This window comes from Apium graveolens, chromosome 3 (assembly GCF_009905375.1).
Source record: "Apium graveolens cultivar Ventura chromosome 3, ASM990537v1, whole genome shotgun sequence".
In the NCBI taxonomy this organism is placed as follows: domain Eukaryota; kingdom Viridiplantae; phylum Streptophyta; class Magnoliopsida; order Apiales; family Apiaceae; genus Apium; species Apium graveolens.
The window spans coordinates 78,999,856-79,017,663 of record NC_133649.1 but is presented as its reverse complement, the minus strand read 5'-3'; the positions used below and the strand labels follow the sequence as shown (position 1 = coordinate 79,017,663).

General features: G+C 34.6%; 1 pseudogene; it reads right to left on the bottom strand.

Moving 5' to 3' along the window:
• Positions 1 to 17,808, bottom strand: part of LOC141714372 (formin-like protein 18) — a 59,773-nt pseudogene that overhangs the window by 28,965 nt on the left and 13,000 nt on the right.

Below are 17,808 nucleotides of genomic sequence, written 5' to 3'. Positions count from 1 at the left end.
ATATATACATACTTACAATCAATTTATATATATATACATATTTAATTACGAATTTTAATAGAAATAACTTCAAAAATTCATAATAAAAAATCTATACATCCTAAAATTATGGAAAAAATACCCAGACGATCTACAACACTTGTAGAACCCAGATCAACACTCAAAATTATTCTGAGAAACGATTTCTCATCAGACAAAATTAAACCATGATATAACTTGTAAAAATCATAATTAATTCATACAAGCACATAAAATTCTGAAATTTTTACCACAGATCTATATGCATACAACCTATGCTCTGATACCAATGTTGGATTTTTAATCGCAGCGGGGCGTGGAAAAACACTTTTACACATACAAAATCCAAATAAAAGCATATAAATCGTGAATAAAAATTCGAGGGATCGAATCTAACCTTTTAAATTAATTCGGAGACAACGATCAGAGATCCTTAGCAGTTGCTCCTCAAGTGTGAAGCACTCCACCGGTATCCACCAAGAAAACGACTTTTAGGAGAAGGAGGAGGTGGAGAGAATTTGGTTTTCTGAAATTTTTGGGTTTCTGTGGTTCGAAATAAAGTTAGGGTCTATAATAGTGTATTTATAGGCAAAATTTTCAGCTGAAATTTTCCCATAAATATTATTATTATTATCCCATTTATTATTCTGATTAATAATTAAAACACCTTTTAATCATTAATCCTTTTTCTAAACACTTTAGAAATAATTTTCTCTCTTGATTTAATTTCCAAAAATTAAATCCTTAATTAATAATATTAAGAACTTTTCTTAATTAATTTATAATCAATTAAATCCCATTTAATCAATTATTAAATTTGCCAATTAATTATTTATTTCACAAATAAATAATTATTAGCCATTATTAATTAATTCCTCCACCATAAAATCATTCTCTTTTTATGGTGTGACCCTGTAGGTTCAATATTAAGCCGGTAGTAGAAATAAATAATAATAAAACTATTTTATCATTATTTATATAAATTCTCTAATTTATTAAATATGATTAATTAATTAATCACATTTATTCTACATCGTGAGTGATGCTTTTCAACATATCGCGACTATCCGGATAATATGAATTCACTGCTTAGAATACCAAGAACCTGTCAGTGAATAGTTACCGTACAATAAACTCCTTCTACTCTACAATGTACCGATTAAATACAAGGCATGGATCTCGTGTCAAGACTATCTAATTCAATCACTTGCTTTCCATCTATTATGCGTAGTTCTATGCAAATTAGAAACTCCTTTCTAATTTCATTCACTCTGGCCAGAGATTCCTGAACTAGCATAAGTGGATCAGCCTTGAACATTCGCTTCCTTCACTGGAAGGGGTAGATCCTTTATTGATCATACACTATCTTCGTGTACAAATTCCTATACCCAGAAGAGCCCTAATAATTGTCCCTGGAGACTAAGAACTAAACCAAAGCATAGTTCAGTGTACACAAGATTACTATGATGACCTCAAGTCTAAGGATACTTGTACAACTATCACTAAGCGAACAACTGCTGACACGTGAGTGAACTCCATCAGTTGTTCAGCTAGGTGAGTCGTGTTCAGTGAACTTATTCTATAATAAGCACCTACATACTAGCTATAGTGTCACCACACAAATGTCTATGAGAACAGACATCCTTCATAATGAAGCAAGCATAGTATGTACCGATCTTTGCGGATTATTAATTACCAGTTAGTAATCCTATGATCAGGAACTATTTAAGTTTAGAGTTATCATCTTTTTAGGTCTCACTATTATGATCTCATCATAATCCATAAAAAGCTTTAATCTAAACTATGGTATATCTTATTTAAACACTTAAATAGATAAAGCCCGTAATAAAAACAAAACAAGTCTTTATTAATATCAATGAAATCAAAACAGATTACATAAAAGTTATTCCTAAATCCTAATACATGATTGGACTTAGGACATATTCCTTTCAGATATAATAAACTCTGTTACAATGGAACTGTTCTCTCTCAGTAATGAACAAATATCACGAGAGCTGCTAGGTTACAATGTATGATCTTCTCAATAATGATAACACATATAGTGTAAACCTATGTCTGTGTTTATATTGTACACAGTTACAAGATAACTTCTAATTGATATGGAATATGATTCTGTCTCCGATATTAGTCAGATATCTTATACAATTCTTTAAGTCCTCTAACTCTTTCCATGCATATCTTCTTTTTGTATTAGTCTCGATCTTCTTTCCTGTAAATCAGCTTCCTTCCTTAACTGTTAGTCCTCCCGTACTTAAGTTCTGATATCCATCTTCTGATATTTATCTTCTAATAATCTAAGTCCTGATATCCTTAAGTTCTGACTTCCAGTAAGTACTGATTCCAGTAAGTACTGATATTTCCTGTTTGTTAAGATCTGAAAACTAAACATGAAATATATTAGACTTGACATCTTTAATATATCTAACAATACCTAGGTACAGGCCGAGCATGCAAATGATAGACTTCCTTCCTTGAAAATGTAGGGAACTAAAGCAATATTGCACCTTGCATAGATAATGCACAAGAGTCATCTTGTCGTTGCGAGCACGTGTTTCAGTCAACTTAGAGAGTTTTTCCAACTTAAATCCAAACAATCAGCCAAGAAGCATTAAAGAGCGATACACAGACATTTCACACAAAACACACCTCTTTTTATTTTTGCGTCCAATTTTTTTTCTTTTTTCAGATAATGATCACTGAGAAGTGCAGATAATTACTGGCTGATAACAATCACAAACAGGATTTATGAAAAACTTGTTCAGTTTCTTTTACACTTACAAAAATGACGATTGATAGACCAAACATATATAAGTAAATACATTGACATTATGACTTGTTTATTATCTGAAAATGCAAGCACATTTTTAACGGTGTTGCAGTCTTATGACGAGTTTCTTTGCATGCGAAATACCACAATGAAGGAGCTTACCAATCTACGTAACTTACCCCTTGCAGTTGCCTGGTTCAAAGCATTTCCCAGTGAGAGAATTGTTTGCATATTTTTTTTCAACTTGCTAGAACTCCTGATCTGATAGGATATTATTATAATTATCAATCATCTCGATTTCCATTCAACTGTTTTCAGTGCTGATCAAGGGAAGGGAAATAAATAACTTGCTTATTCTGCAGTTGAATTCACCGCGTCCAAGCTGTTCCGCAGGTCAGAAACCTGATACAAAACTTCATGCATCAAATTAGCCCAATAAAAATGTCAGGTTCTGCGCTGTATTAGAATTCATTGTGTTAGTAGTACTGTTACTGTATAGTACTAATGTTAGTAGTAAACTAGTAATTAGTAGAAGGGTAGCTTTGTCTTTTTATTTCAGGAGTTAGTTACAGGAAGTCATGTCTATAAATAGTTGATAGAGTCTTTTAATTCAGTTTATGCATTATGAATATATGAAATTGGAACTTGTTCCACAAGTCTCTCTCTTCTCTCTCTAGGGTTTCTCTCTCTAGAGATCTATCTTCTTCAAGTTTCTATCTGATTCTCTCTCTCCCTCTCCCTCTCTCATAATTTCTGACTCTATCTCTCTATTTCTGCCTCTAATATGCATTTTCTCTATGTTTCTTTGCTATATCTAGCTGTTATCTCTCTTATATAATAAGAAGATACCAAAAATAGTTACAAAACTAGTTCAGGAACCCCCAATTCGTGACAAAAGATACATACAGTAGAAAAAAACAACTAAATTGTTCCACAGGTCAGAAACCTGATACAAAAACTTCATGCATCAAATTAGCCCAAAAATACATGTAGCAGGAGAAAACAACTAAGCTATTCCTAACCTGGGATTTAAACTGCAACTTAAAAGAGAAAACTCTGAGCTTAGATCGGCCCGTGGTACTTTCATTAGTTCGAAGAAGAACTGCCATGAGTATTCACAAAGCACTAGTGCTGAATCAGAATTCATATATAAAGCTTTATAACATAATACAGACCAGGGTCAAAACCACAAACTTGTTCGCATTTCCCTAATTTATCATGTTCACCTTTGTAGCTCTGCACCAAAAAATCTTCTCTAAATGATTGACTTCAATTATGCACATGTGTGTGTGTGTCTGTAACATTTTTTAATACATCTACTACTGCACTTTTTCTAAATGCTATAACTTCAAATTATTCATAAAACTGTGTTTTTCAGTCAAGTTGGAAATAATAAAAAAAAATACAACTACTGGTTTTAAAATCAGATCTTACTACCTTGAGCAATTCCATCTCCTCTTTTGTTGGACAAAATTTTATGAGGTTATCGACCTGATCGGCATCTATTTCCGAATGTTCCAAGGCTAGGACTGAGTTCTGAAAGATTAAACAACATTAATAGGCTAATGACGAATCATAACTAACTCTACTAGCCACTAGCTATCTGTAAGTAGTTCTAAGACCATCTCCAATGGTAAGGTCCAAGTCCAAATATTTTGGGACCCATTGACATGCCAAGTAGACAGAAATCGGATTTGATGTTCGGGTGGCTATATTGCTCCAATGCAAAACTGAGACCAACAATTAATTGACCCCTGTTAGATTTTGAATATAAACTACTGCAGATTAGAAGTACACAAACTACATATTTATTTCAAACACCACACAATCATACACAAACTAATACATATAGTAGTGGAAGTTATAACCACCACAATAACTGTCAATTTAAATCATACTAATTCTAATTCTCACTATCAGGTCTGCAGTTACAAACCTGAACAACTACCCCAAATTCTATCTTATAAAACTAACTATATATACTTTCAGTAACAAGCTATGTATCACTTAGACTTAATAAGCATAATTAAAATACAATCAGTTGCAGCAGCTAAGGCATATTCTAACACTCCTCCTTGCCGCTGATGCTGCAAACTCTCACTTATACCAAAGATCAGTAGTCTTCATGAAAACCTGTTGTGACCTTTTGCATCTTTAATCACGCACATCTTGTCCTCAAAATGCACTTGAAAACCATTCTCAAGTAATTGTCCAACACTCAACAATTTTTTATCAATTTCAGGAACATACATCACATTAATAATAATTTTAATTCCTGATATAGTTTCAATTGCAATGGAACCTTTACCTTTTACAAAGATATATTGTCCATTTCCAACTCGTACCTTTGCTATTGATTTTCGATCAAGTTCTTCGAAGAGTTCAACATTATTTGTCATGTGGTTTGTACAACCACTATCCACTAGCCATGTTTCACCTTGGCTGATATAACACGGTGACACGAACAATTGATTTTCTTCCTCTTGATTTGATGCCACGAATAAGTGCTCTTCTTCCTCTTGATCCATAACTTGTGCTTCGTCTACTTGTGTTTCTTTATTTCTGCAGATTCTTTCAACATGACCCATTTCCTTGCATTTATTACATTTTACATCAGACCTGCTCCAACATCTGAATAAAAGGATGATTTATTCTGCCATAATGCTGGCATGGAGGGTAAGTGTTTATTTTGTTGCCCACTTCATTTTCGGTTGCTCCATTTACTTGAGGGGTTCCATTATCACTAATCCTATTACCATAATTTCCCTTATTTTTGCACCAATCCTTCTTTTCTCCGCCAAAATTTTGGCTTGATAGAATCTGCAATTTAGCTTGCATTGCTCCTTCAAGAGTGGCTTCATCTCTCATCAATTTTCTCTGTTCATGAGCTTCTAATGCACTAAAAAGTTCTGCCAACGATATTGTTGCTAGATCCTTACTTTCCTCCAATGCTGAGATTTGGCCTCGAATCTTTCCGGCAATGTAACCAACAATTTTTCAACCACCCTACTATCGGACATCGCTTCACCAATGAGTCTGAGTTTGTTAACAAGTTCAAACAATTTATCAGCATACTCTTTGACAGTCTCCAACTCCTTCATTTTCTGCAACTCAAATTCCCTTTTAAGATTCAAGATTCTCATGCTTCTTATTCGTGTATTTCCTTGAAACTCTTGTCCGAGATACTCCCAAATTTTGTAGGCTGTTTCCAGATTCATAATTCTGGTGAACAAAGATTCAGATTTAGCAGAAAACAGACAAGTTTTGGCCTTATAAACCTTCGATTGCTTCTCATTATGAATATAAACTACTGCAGATTAGAAGTACACAAACTACATATTTCACACACACCCATACACAAACTAATACATATAGTAGTGGAAGTTATAACCACCACAATAACTGCCAATTTAAATCATACTAATTCTAATTCTAACTACCAAGTCTGCAGTTACAAGACTTGCAGTTACAAACCTGAACAACTACCCCAAATTCTATCTTATTATACTAACTATATATACTTTCAGTAACAAGCTATATATCACTTAGACTTAATACGCATAATTAAAATACAATCGGTTGCAGTAGTTAAGGCATATTCTAACAACCCCACTTCTTACATTATAAAACACATACTTCTTACAATATAAAATAGAGTAGATGAATAAAATATAATATATAAGGCGGAAGTAGCACAGTTAGGCTCGACCCGGAGGAGGGCCTGGACATGAATTTTAGTTTGCTCCAGCGTTGAACACAAAAGTTCGATCCATTTCACATCTTTCAACGCAGCACTCGGGCTCGCGTTGGAGATGGTCTAATGTGCGGATATACAAATATAATCAGGTATACAACATCCTCCAGATATAAAGCTTGTACAGAAAACAGGGTTAGAGAAACATATGCATGTCATTTGTATTTTTTACGATTTTACTTCAACTTCTGAAGGATTTCTCAGGGCCAGAAATCACATAATGGGGACTCGTGAATCTCGCTTAAAATGCATATGCATATTGAGATGTACAAACTAAACTAATTACTTTTTTAGTTTACATTCCTAAGTTGCATCACATATGGAATATTAATTATTCAATAAATGGCATAATATACTAGTAATTTTTATTTTTTTGAACTTAAAAGGTTTCTGATGATGTAGGAATCTAAAAGATGATTTTATACATTAGGTGTCAAGACTGAGGTGTATGCTATTACCAGAGCGACTCTTATGAAAATACTGGTTATGACAAAATTATTAACCAATATAAAGTCAAAAATGTGTAAATAAGAGGTTTCCCAAATTTGACATTGAGCAATACTATCATAGTAAATGCCAATTATATATGGAACAATAGGCTTTTAGATGATACAAGGAAGAATATCAACCAGATCAATAAATAACCAAGGAAAGAGTCTTATATATAAGATTTACAAAGAGTTTTCTATTGATAATAATATGATTTATTTTAATATTCAACATGATTTCAAAATAAAAAATATATTTTTTCCAAGCATATTTATATCCAAAAGTTATGAGAATTTATTCTCAATATTTACCTACCACAAGAGGAAAACATAGTAAATACTCTCGGTATAGGAATTTTGCCCTGAAAATACTTTCATTTATGAATTTCGTGAATCAAAAGAACGCATGCCAAACTATAATTTTCTTATATTTAATTTTTAAAAGAATGAATAGTAAACACTGTGAATTTCATAAAACCTTTAAAATATACATTCAGTAATCATTTTCTTCCTCGTCTTCCATTTATCTTTCTCTTTATTTTCATAAAATATTTTTCATTAATTATTTCCATATCATTTAAATGTACGTTATAGTTCCTTAAAAATTAGTAACGCAGTTTATTAATATTTTAAGAATCATAATAAAAGAATATATTTAAGTAAAAACTACTACTGTTTATTAATTTTTATATATAATTTATTCCTCCCGTAAAGTATTAAGATCTTAAATGTTTGTCTATCTATATAATACTACTAAATACAAGTTGTATTCCTTCCTAACTCAGTTTTCCCCCTGATGTTTCCTCCCATCTTATATACTTTTCTTCTCCCTAATTATGAAAATTCGCCAATTCTCTTTTCTTAACTTTTCTTCATTCGTATTCCAATAATTATTAGCACATCACTCTATAAGCATGTAAAGCACATTTTAACCATATTATTTTACATGATTATATATATTTATACACACACAGACACACATGTTCTTTTTAGTCTTCGTTCGCAATGTTCAAAATATATAATCAAGATATAAAGAACTATATAAATCAAATTTTAATTCTATTTAGACATTGTACATATACTTATACTATTATGCCACAACTATGGATAAAACATGGAATAAAGAGTTTATTAATATATTATTCTCTAGAATATTCAAGATTTTGCAATACAACCTTATGCAAGAGTGTTGAACTTGAGCTATCAGTTGTTACTGACCTCGACAAACCCTAAGAGGAATACTATAATATAAAAAATAGAATATTAAAAAGTTAACAATGTTAAAATAGATTACCAACTTCACTTTCCCAGGCTTGTTCATTACTGGGGTACGTGAATTCGTTTTAATCCCTGGACCCACTTTACCTGATCTGGGAACAACGGCTGAGAACGGGGACTCTAATTCTGCTATATCAATATCCGGTGCCCTGTAACGACTCGTATACTTTTATATTTAATTAAAGTTTAATTATGGAATTATTAAATGAATAATATATGTGTATAGCTTCTGTTAGCTAGGTGTTATCTTACTTTTATCTATGTGTGTGAATTATGGTGTCCAGAGTGGTTCGTGTAATTAATTATGGACTTGTATTGAATTGTTTTCACTTTTAAAAGTGGATTTAATACAAGTTTATTTGTGTAAATATGTGGATTATTTCTAAAATTGTTTTTATGACTTTATAATTTCAATATTTATTTTTGGGATTTTATAAAATTTAGAAATCAATATTTTATCAATTATTCAACCCTGTATGATTTTCTGATTGCATTTATTTGTAAAATCTGTATTTAATTCCCGAATTATTCAAAAAATTATGTAACTCATATTTATTTAAGTTTGGAATATTTCGGGAATTTTAAAATTATTTTGGGGATTTTTGAGATTTATTTCACCCGCGTGTTGTTTCTTTATTCGTTAAAAGCGGGTTTAAAATTCTGTTCCGGAAATTGTTTTTAAATTATGAAAATTACGTTTTTATTTACTTCGGGATATTTATAATATTTTAAAAGTATTTTCGCGATTTTCCTAATCTCTTTTATTCGCAATTCGATTCGTTATATTGCGAATTTCGGAACGGGTTTGGGCTTGCAGTCGGTAATAGAGACACGTGTCAACCATTTTGGGTACGTGTCAAAATACTACTAAGCCTCCAGTTGCGTGTTAAGTGCAGATTGGATGATAAAAAAAATAAATAATAAACAAAACATACACAGAGACACAGCTGGTCTCTCATCTCTCTTTTATTAATCTCTCTATCACACTCACTCTTTCTCTCTGCTCTCGAACTCTCCTCCTGGTCTCTCCCTCTCTTATCTGTTCCGCTTGATTCTCCGTAGCTCTTCCCTGTTCTGGGTTCTAGTCGAAGGACTTAAGAATTGCTATCGAGCTAAGATAACCTAGTGATCGGTCTACAAACGTAGCGAGGTTTCAATCGAAGAACCTGAGTGTTGAAGTCGAATCCAAGGTGACCTAGTGGTTAGACGATAAAGCCTGAGCGTCCGAGTCGGCTCATAGTCGATCATTAATAGTTGTAAAGCTCTGCAAGGCAAGTACCCCTGACCATTCTTTTATGGTTCAGTACATATGAATAGCTAAATGCTTTATTTTCATAATGGAACAGAAATGTTTTAAGTTACGTATACCCTGTAGTTATAAATCACTGTTTTCAAATTGTTTTGGGGAAAAGTAACTTCGAAAGGTACCTATCCCGAATGAAATGATTGCAAACCGGATTTCATATGTGCGCTGGTAAAATGAATGGTTTTGGGAATGAGATAGGTACAAGTGTTTTTGGAAACTGGATAAAGAGAGTGCTTTGATCCCCCTAGGTCGTGGAAAGTGTTGATACCCGTGGCAACACGGATGACAGGTTGATACCCGTGGCAACGCGGATGACAGGTTGATACCCGTGGCAACACGGATGATAGGTTGATACCCGTGGCAACACGGATGACAGGTTGATACCCGTGGCAACACGGATGACAGGTTGATACCCGAGGCAACACGGATGACATGTTGATACCCGTGGCAACACGGATGACAGGTTGATACCCGTGGAAACACGGATGACAGGTTGATACCCGTGGCAACATGGAGGAAAGGTTGATACCCGTGGCAACACGGATGAGTTAATGATCCTAGTCATGGGACAGTTGAGTTTAGAAATGGAAATAGTATGCTAGTTACTGAGGTCCAGTTATACGTGTTTTTACTTGTTATGTAGCAAGTTATAATTTCTGTTCCGATAATTGCTCTATCATAAATTATTTTACTTGTTATTCATATAGTGGTACCGCTGAGCAATTGATTGCTCACCCTTGCAGAATGTTTTATATTTGTATTGCAGATACCTAGGAGATTCTTCCGCAGTAGTCAGGGCAGGGTTCCAGTTCCTTTCGTGTCAGGCTCCTCTGAGGTAATTGTGCTGGACCAAAGATGGTCTGTTGAGTTACCGCGTTAGGTTAGTTATTTCAGGATTGTTTACAATTAGTTGGGTTGTAATAGTTGTAACCTAAGTCATACTTAAACCTGGAAAAAGATCTTGATAAAGAGGTTGTAATTATATTTTATCATTGAATTATTTATCGTATGGTTGTTGTTGATGACGTGAACTCCTGACCCCGGGATTGAGGCCATCACAGTTGGTATCAGAGCTACAGGTTTGAGTCCCTGATTTAGGTTAAGAGTAGAGTCAAAAGAGTGCGAGAAGGTTTATGTATAGATGTGAGTCAACAACTCAATCAGAGGAGCGAGTATATGAGTTTAGTCAAGGGTTTTGGAGATGTAACCCTGGCGTTTATTGAGGATTGGCTGGAACTGCCCTAACCTAGAATACATTTCCTTCGTATATGTATTATTAGTAATGTCTGATAGAGATTTCTAGTTTTCTCTCGGGAGAATGAGTTTGATTGTGAAAATTTAGCATTGAGTGGGCTCTTGTTGTGTCAGCTGAAGAGACGCCAACGTTATTTCTAAATATCGCATTGTCTATGTCAAGGAATGTTTCTAGACCGATTGTGTGACCTTGATGAGTTCAGATAGTATGATAATAGTCAGTGGCCACTATGATGGCCAAGTTTTATAGTGAATATGGATCAGAACGGGAGGTGGTATCTTTGAACCCTTATACTTATTCCTTGAAACGAATTTTGTTTCCAGAATCATTGTTTCTTATCCTATAAATTGCTTACTTTTCCTGTGAGAAGGTTGAGAACTTGGAGTAAGCCACTTAAGATTCTGTTGGTTCAGTTATAAATCAGATTTCCCCCCTCCTTATTTATAAATCTCTATTTAAACATTATTTCTTTTCTCGGAGATTCTATCGGTTGATTGGGGCAAACCGTGCATATGAGTTGACCATTTGTCTGTGTGACAAAAGGATCTGGTGGGACGCCACCGATGTATGTGTTGTGAGCTATGCAATACTAAGACTGACCATCTTATGTACTTGTATGGTTGCTTTCAGTCATACCTACATCTTCTTCACTGTTTCTTCTTATTCGATTCCCTTGACGCGGAAATTTCATTGGATATTCTTGAAAGGAATATGTACTAAGTCCAATCATGTATTAGGATTTAGGAATAACTTCCTGTGTAATCTGTTTTGATTTCATTGATATTAATAAAAGACTTGTTTTGTTTTTATTACGGGCTTTATCTATTTAAGTGTTTAAATAAGATATACCATAGTTTAGAGTAAAGCTTTTTATGGATTATGATGAGATCATAATAGTGAGACCTAAAAGATGATAACTCTAAACTTAAATAGTTCCTGGTCATAGGATTACTAACTGGTAATTAATAATCCGCAAAGATCGGTACATACTATGCTTGCTTCATTATGAAGGATGTCTGTTCTCATAGACATTTGTGTGGTGACACTATAGCTAGTATGTAGGTGCTTATTATAGAATAAGTTCACTGAACATGACTCGCACAGCTGAATAACTGATGGAGTTCACTCACGTGTCAGCAGTTGTTCACATAGTGATAGTTGTACAAGTATCCTTAGACTTGAGGTCATCATAGTCATCTTGTGTACACTGAACTATGCTTTGGTTTAGTTCTTAGTCTCCAGGGACAATTATTAGGGCTCTACTGAGTATAGAAATTTGTACACGAAGATAGTGTATGATCAATAAAGGATCTACCCCTTCCAGTGAAGGAAGCGAATGTTCAAGGCTGATCCACTTATGCTAGTTCAGGAATCTCTGGCCAGAGTGAATGAAATTAGAAAGGAGTTTCTAATTTGCATAGAACTACGCATAGTAAATGGTAAGCAAGTGATTGAATTAGATAGGCTTGACACGAGACCCATGCCTTGTATTTAATCGGGACATTGTAGGGTAGAAGGAGTTTATTGTACGGTAACTATTCACTGAATAGGTTCTTGGTATTCTAAGCAGTGAATTCGTATTATCCGGATAGTCGCGATATGCTGAGAAGTATTCCTCACGATGTAGAATAAATGTGATTAATTAATTAATCATATTTAATAAATTAGAGAATTTATATAAATAATGATAAAATAGTTTTATTATTATTTATTTCTACTACCAGCTTAATATTGAATCTACAGGGTCACATCATAAAAAGAGAATGATTTAATGGTGGAGGAATTAATTAATAATGTTTAATAATTATTTATTTATGAAATAAATAATTATTTGGCAAATTTAATAATTGATTAAATGAGATTTAATTGATTATAAATTAATTAAGAAAAGTTCTTAATATTATTAATTAAGAATTTAATTTTTGGAAATTAAATCAAGAGAGAGAATTATTTCTAAAGTGTTTAGAAAAAGGATTATTAATTAAAAGGTGTTTTAATTATTAATGAGAATAATAAATGGGATAATAATAATAATATTTATGGGAAAATTTCAGCTGAAAATTTTGCTTATAAATATACTATTATAAACCCTATTTTTATTTGAACCCCAAAATTTTATAAAACCTAATTCTCTCCACCTCCTCCTCCTTAACGTCGTTTTCTTGGTGGATACCGGTGGAGTGCTTCACGTTTGAGGAGCAGCTGCTAAGGATCTCCGATCGTTGCTTTTGGATCGCTATTAAAGGTTAGTAATCGATCCATATGTTTTTACCACGATTTATATGCTTTTATTTGGATTTTGTATGTGTAAAAGTGTTTTACCATGCCTCCGCTGCGATTAAAAATCCAACAATGGCATCAGAGCATAGGTTGTATGCATATAGATCTGTGGTAAAAATTTCAGAATTTTATGTGCTTGTATGAATTAATTATGATTTTTACAAGTTATATCATGGATTAATTTTGTTTGATGAGAAATCGTTTCTCAGAATAATTTTGAATGTTGATCTGGGTTCTACAAGTGTTGTAGATCGTCTGGGTATTTTTTTCATAATTTTAGGATGTATAGATTTTTTATTATGAATTTTTAAAGTTCTTGCAATTAAATTTGTAATTAAATAAGTATATATATATATGATATTGTAAGTATGTATATATATTTGTACATCTGCATCTGCTGTGGACTGCTGTACTGTTGTGTTGTTCTGCACGGAGAAAAGCAAAGCAAAGGTACAGAGTACAAGTACGGCGACACAACAACCGAGGAGGAAAACGGCGACTGCTGAAAACAGAACGAAGGACCGCGCGTCGACCACGCGCGCGTGGGGCTCACGCGCTGGCGTGCCACGCGCGGCGCGTGGAAGACACGCGCTGATGACGTCATGCTGACGTCAGCATAGGGGGTTAGGCGCGTGACGTGCGTGTGCGCGTGGGGGCGCGTGGAAGATCTTCTTTCGGCGCGTGCGGGCGCGTGTTAGCTCAGATTTGGGCGATTTTGGTGCCGTTGGATTCGTCTTTTCGAGACGCTTCTAATGGAATATTATATGATATTTTATGAAATTGTTTCGAACTGTTTATAGCTAACAGAAGTGTTTTAAAGCTGTTTTTGATCGTTTGAATTGATTTTAAATGCTTCATGTGATACATAGAGATGTATAATGCTTAGACTAATATGCTAGATGATATAACATGCCTACCTTGATGTTTATTCATGTTTATATATGTGATATATGCTTAGTTTATCATGCGATGATAGATTTAGGTGAACTTAAATGAACATAAGGCGTTTGTTAGACAACCTAGTATAGTGAAATTGTTTCATAACCTTAATAATAATATTATGAATACAATCATGAGATTCTTGTGTTTATGAAACACGTAATTGAATATGAATTTTCGATATGAGAGAAAGGATGATTCTGTCAACAACAGATTTCTATCTGTAAGAAAGGGTTATTAAGTGATGCCTCTTGACAATGCTCCACCCGATCTGGGAATCATCTGATTATTGATTATTGATTTGAAATATTTAATTTAAAAGGAAGAATCTCTTTATAATATGATTATGATTGTAACGTAATATAATCCCTCTAAAATTAAATAATATCAAGTAGAAATTGGCCAATGACACAACGGGCTTGTGTCGGTCATAGCCTTCCAACATGATAGAAAGTAGTTCTTATTTTTAAATCATTGTCGTTTCGTGCCACAACCGAGGGCTTTGATTTCGAAATAAGAAATACTTGTCTATTACATAGAGATGTGTACATTGAATAAGAATCTAAAGGTCGTTATGTGCCACAGCCGTGGGCCTTTGGGGACTGATTCAATTGTACGGAATTTTGGGTTAGACTTGACTTAAAATATTGAGTTTGTCGTGCCACAGCCGTGACTCAATTATTCAAGAGGCTAAAGTTTGATTAGGGAATAACATTAGATGTAATTGACAAGAGTTGTTTGCCTATTGAACATTACATGGCGTTTCGTGCCACAGCTGGGGTTGTGTAATGGAATGTAGGATCCCTATTCCCACTAGCATTATCAATGCTTAATTTTTCTCGTAGGGGGTTGAATAAATTAGGTAAACTAGTGGGAGCCACTTATGAATAAAGACCCGATTCATATAGTGTTTTAAAATGAAATCGAATATTTGCTAAGTGTTGTTATGTGTTTATCATTTACAGATTTACAATATACATTATGTCTTCTGCACTATCACTCAGGAGCATACTGAATGCTCACAAATTGACTGGTCCTAATTATGCTGACTGACTTCGAAACTTGAGAATTGTTCTCAGGATTGAGAAGCTGGAATACATGATTGACTCACCTAAGCCTACTGAACCTGCTAGTGATGCACATAATGATGAACATGCTGTGTATAGTAAGTGGGTAGATGATGTAAATGTTGCTCAATACATCATGCTAGCTTCCATGAACATTGAGCTACAGAAGCAACATGAGCATATGGATGCTCACACTATCCTCATGCATCTACAAGAGTTGTATGATGTGGCAGGGAGGACAGCTCGATATGAGATATCGAAGGAGCTGTTCGGTTGTAGGATGTCTGAGGGATCATCTGTGAATGACCATGTACTTAAGATGATCAATTTGATTGAACGTCTTGGACAACTTGGTTTTGCCATGGATGGGGAGCTGAGCCAAGACTTGGTCTTGCAATCGCTTCCGAGTTCGTTCTCGAAGTTTGTTGTGAACTTTCACATGAATAAGTTGGATGTCAGCCTACCTGAACTCCACAACATGTTGAAGACTGCGGAATCGAATTTTTCCCCTAAGAAGAGTTCTGTTCTTCTAATTGGTGAAGGTTTCAATCCTAAGAAAAGGAAGAGGAACCCTTCCAAGAAGAAGAAAGTAGGTGAGAAAACGCCGGTTCTACCAAAAGCTGAAGACCCCAAGAGCAAAGTTGTTTGCTTTCACTGTAACAAGGTGGGGCACTGGAAGAGGAACTGCAAGGTTTACCTTGCAGAATTGAAGAAGAAGAAGAAGGGTAGTGAGACTACCGCTTCTGATTCAGGTATGTTCATGATAGAAGTGAATATGTCATTAAATCAAATTTCTACTTGGGTATTAGATACCTCCTGTGGTTCTCAAATCTGCAATTTGTTGCAGGGAATAAGGAGAAGTAGGACTCTTGAAGAAAAGGAAGTGATTCTACTGATGGGAAATGGAGCAAGAGTTGCTGCTGTAGATGTAGAATCATTTCATTTACATATGCCTACGGGCAAGACTATTGTTTTAAATAATTGTTATTTTGTTCCCTCGATTGTGAGGAATATTATTCCCATGTTAGACTTGGCTGGATTTTCATTTATTATTGAGAATAATGAATGTTCTATTCTTAGAGATAATATTCTTTATGGACGCGGTACTTTAAATAATGGGCTGTATGTATGTGACATAATTTATTTCAGATTGAACAAACTAATAAAAGAAAAGGGATGATGAAAATCTCACTTCATTGTGGCACTGCAGTCTCCATTTAGTAGACATGGAGAGAGGGCTGCAAATTTGCTAGGATTGGTACACACAAATTTATGTGGACCAATGTCTACGCAAGCCATGGGTGGATTTTCATACTTCATTACTTTCATGGATAATAGATCTAGATTCAGATATGTGTTTGATGAAACACAAGTCTGAAGCCTTTGAAAAGTTCAAGGAGTATAAGTATGAAGTGGAGAAACAAACCAAACATAGTATTATAATTCTTCGATTAGATCGAGGTGGTGAATACTTGAATGGAGAGTTTCTGGATTATCTCAAAGTAAATGGTATAGTCTCCCACTGGACGCCTCCAGATTGGTATCTGAAAGGAGAAATCGAACTTTGTTAGACATAGTTCGGTCCATGATGAGCTATGCAAATCTTCCAGTATTCCTATGGGGTTACGCATTGGAAACCTCAGCATATTTACTGAATAAGGTGCCTTCCAAATCTGTTCCTCAAACTCCGTATGAGATATGGAAAGAAAGGAAACCGAGTCTTAAACACGTTAAGATTTGGGGATGTCCAGCTTATGTCAAGTAAGTTGACCCAGATAAGCTGGAATATCGATCCGTAAAATATAGTTTTGTGGGATATCCTAAAGAGACTTTAGGGTATTACTTTTACACCGATCATCGGGTGTTTGTCTCCAGACATGCTACCTTCTTGGAAAAGGAGTTTATCCTTGAAGGAAACAGTGGGAGCAAAATTTGAACTTGATGAAGTTCAAGAAGCACAAACTACTACGGATCAAGTGGAAACACCTGTTCTGACTGAACAACCTTTTGTGGAACAGCCCATTCATAGAACAGGGAGAGTGTCTCGCCAACCTGAGAGGTAATATGGCCTTGTCATTAAGAATGACAATGAGTTGTCGATCATTGATGATGACGACCCTGTGACCTATAATGAGGCTATGAGTAGTGTTGACTCAGAGAAATGGCATAGTGCCATGAAATCCGAAAAGGAATCTATGTATACGGTATACGAAAGAATGATTAGAGCAGATGGCCAGGTAGAGACCTATAAGGCCAGGCTTGTGGCAAAAGAATTCAAACAAAGGCAATGGATTGACTTTGATGAAACCTTTTACCTGTAGCCCTGTTAAAAATCAGTTCAGATTTTGCTTGCGAATGCTGCTTACTACGACTATGATATCTGGCAAATAGCCAGATGGTTTTCTTTCCAAGAGAAATGAAAACCTAGTGTGTAAGCTGCTGCGAACCATATGTGGTTTAAAGCAAGCTTCTCGTAGATGGAACATCCATTTTGATGAGACAATCAAAGAGTTTGGTTTTATGAAAAACGTAGATGAACCATGTGTCTACAAAAGGGTTAGTGGGAGCGCGGTAACATTTCTTGTATTGTATTGAAATAGAGTTGACACACATAAAAAACATAGCAGACCCACTC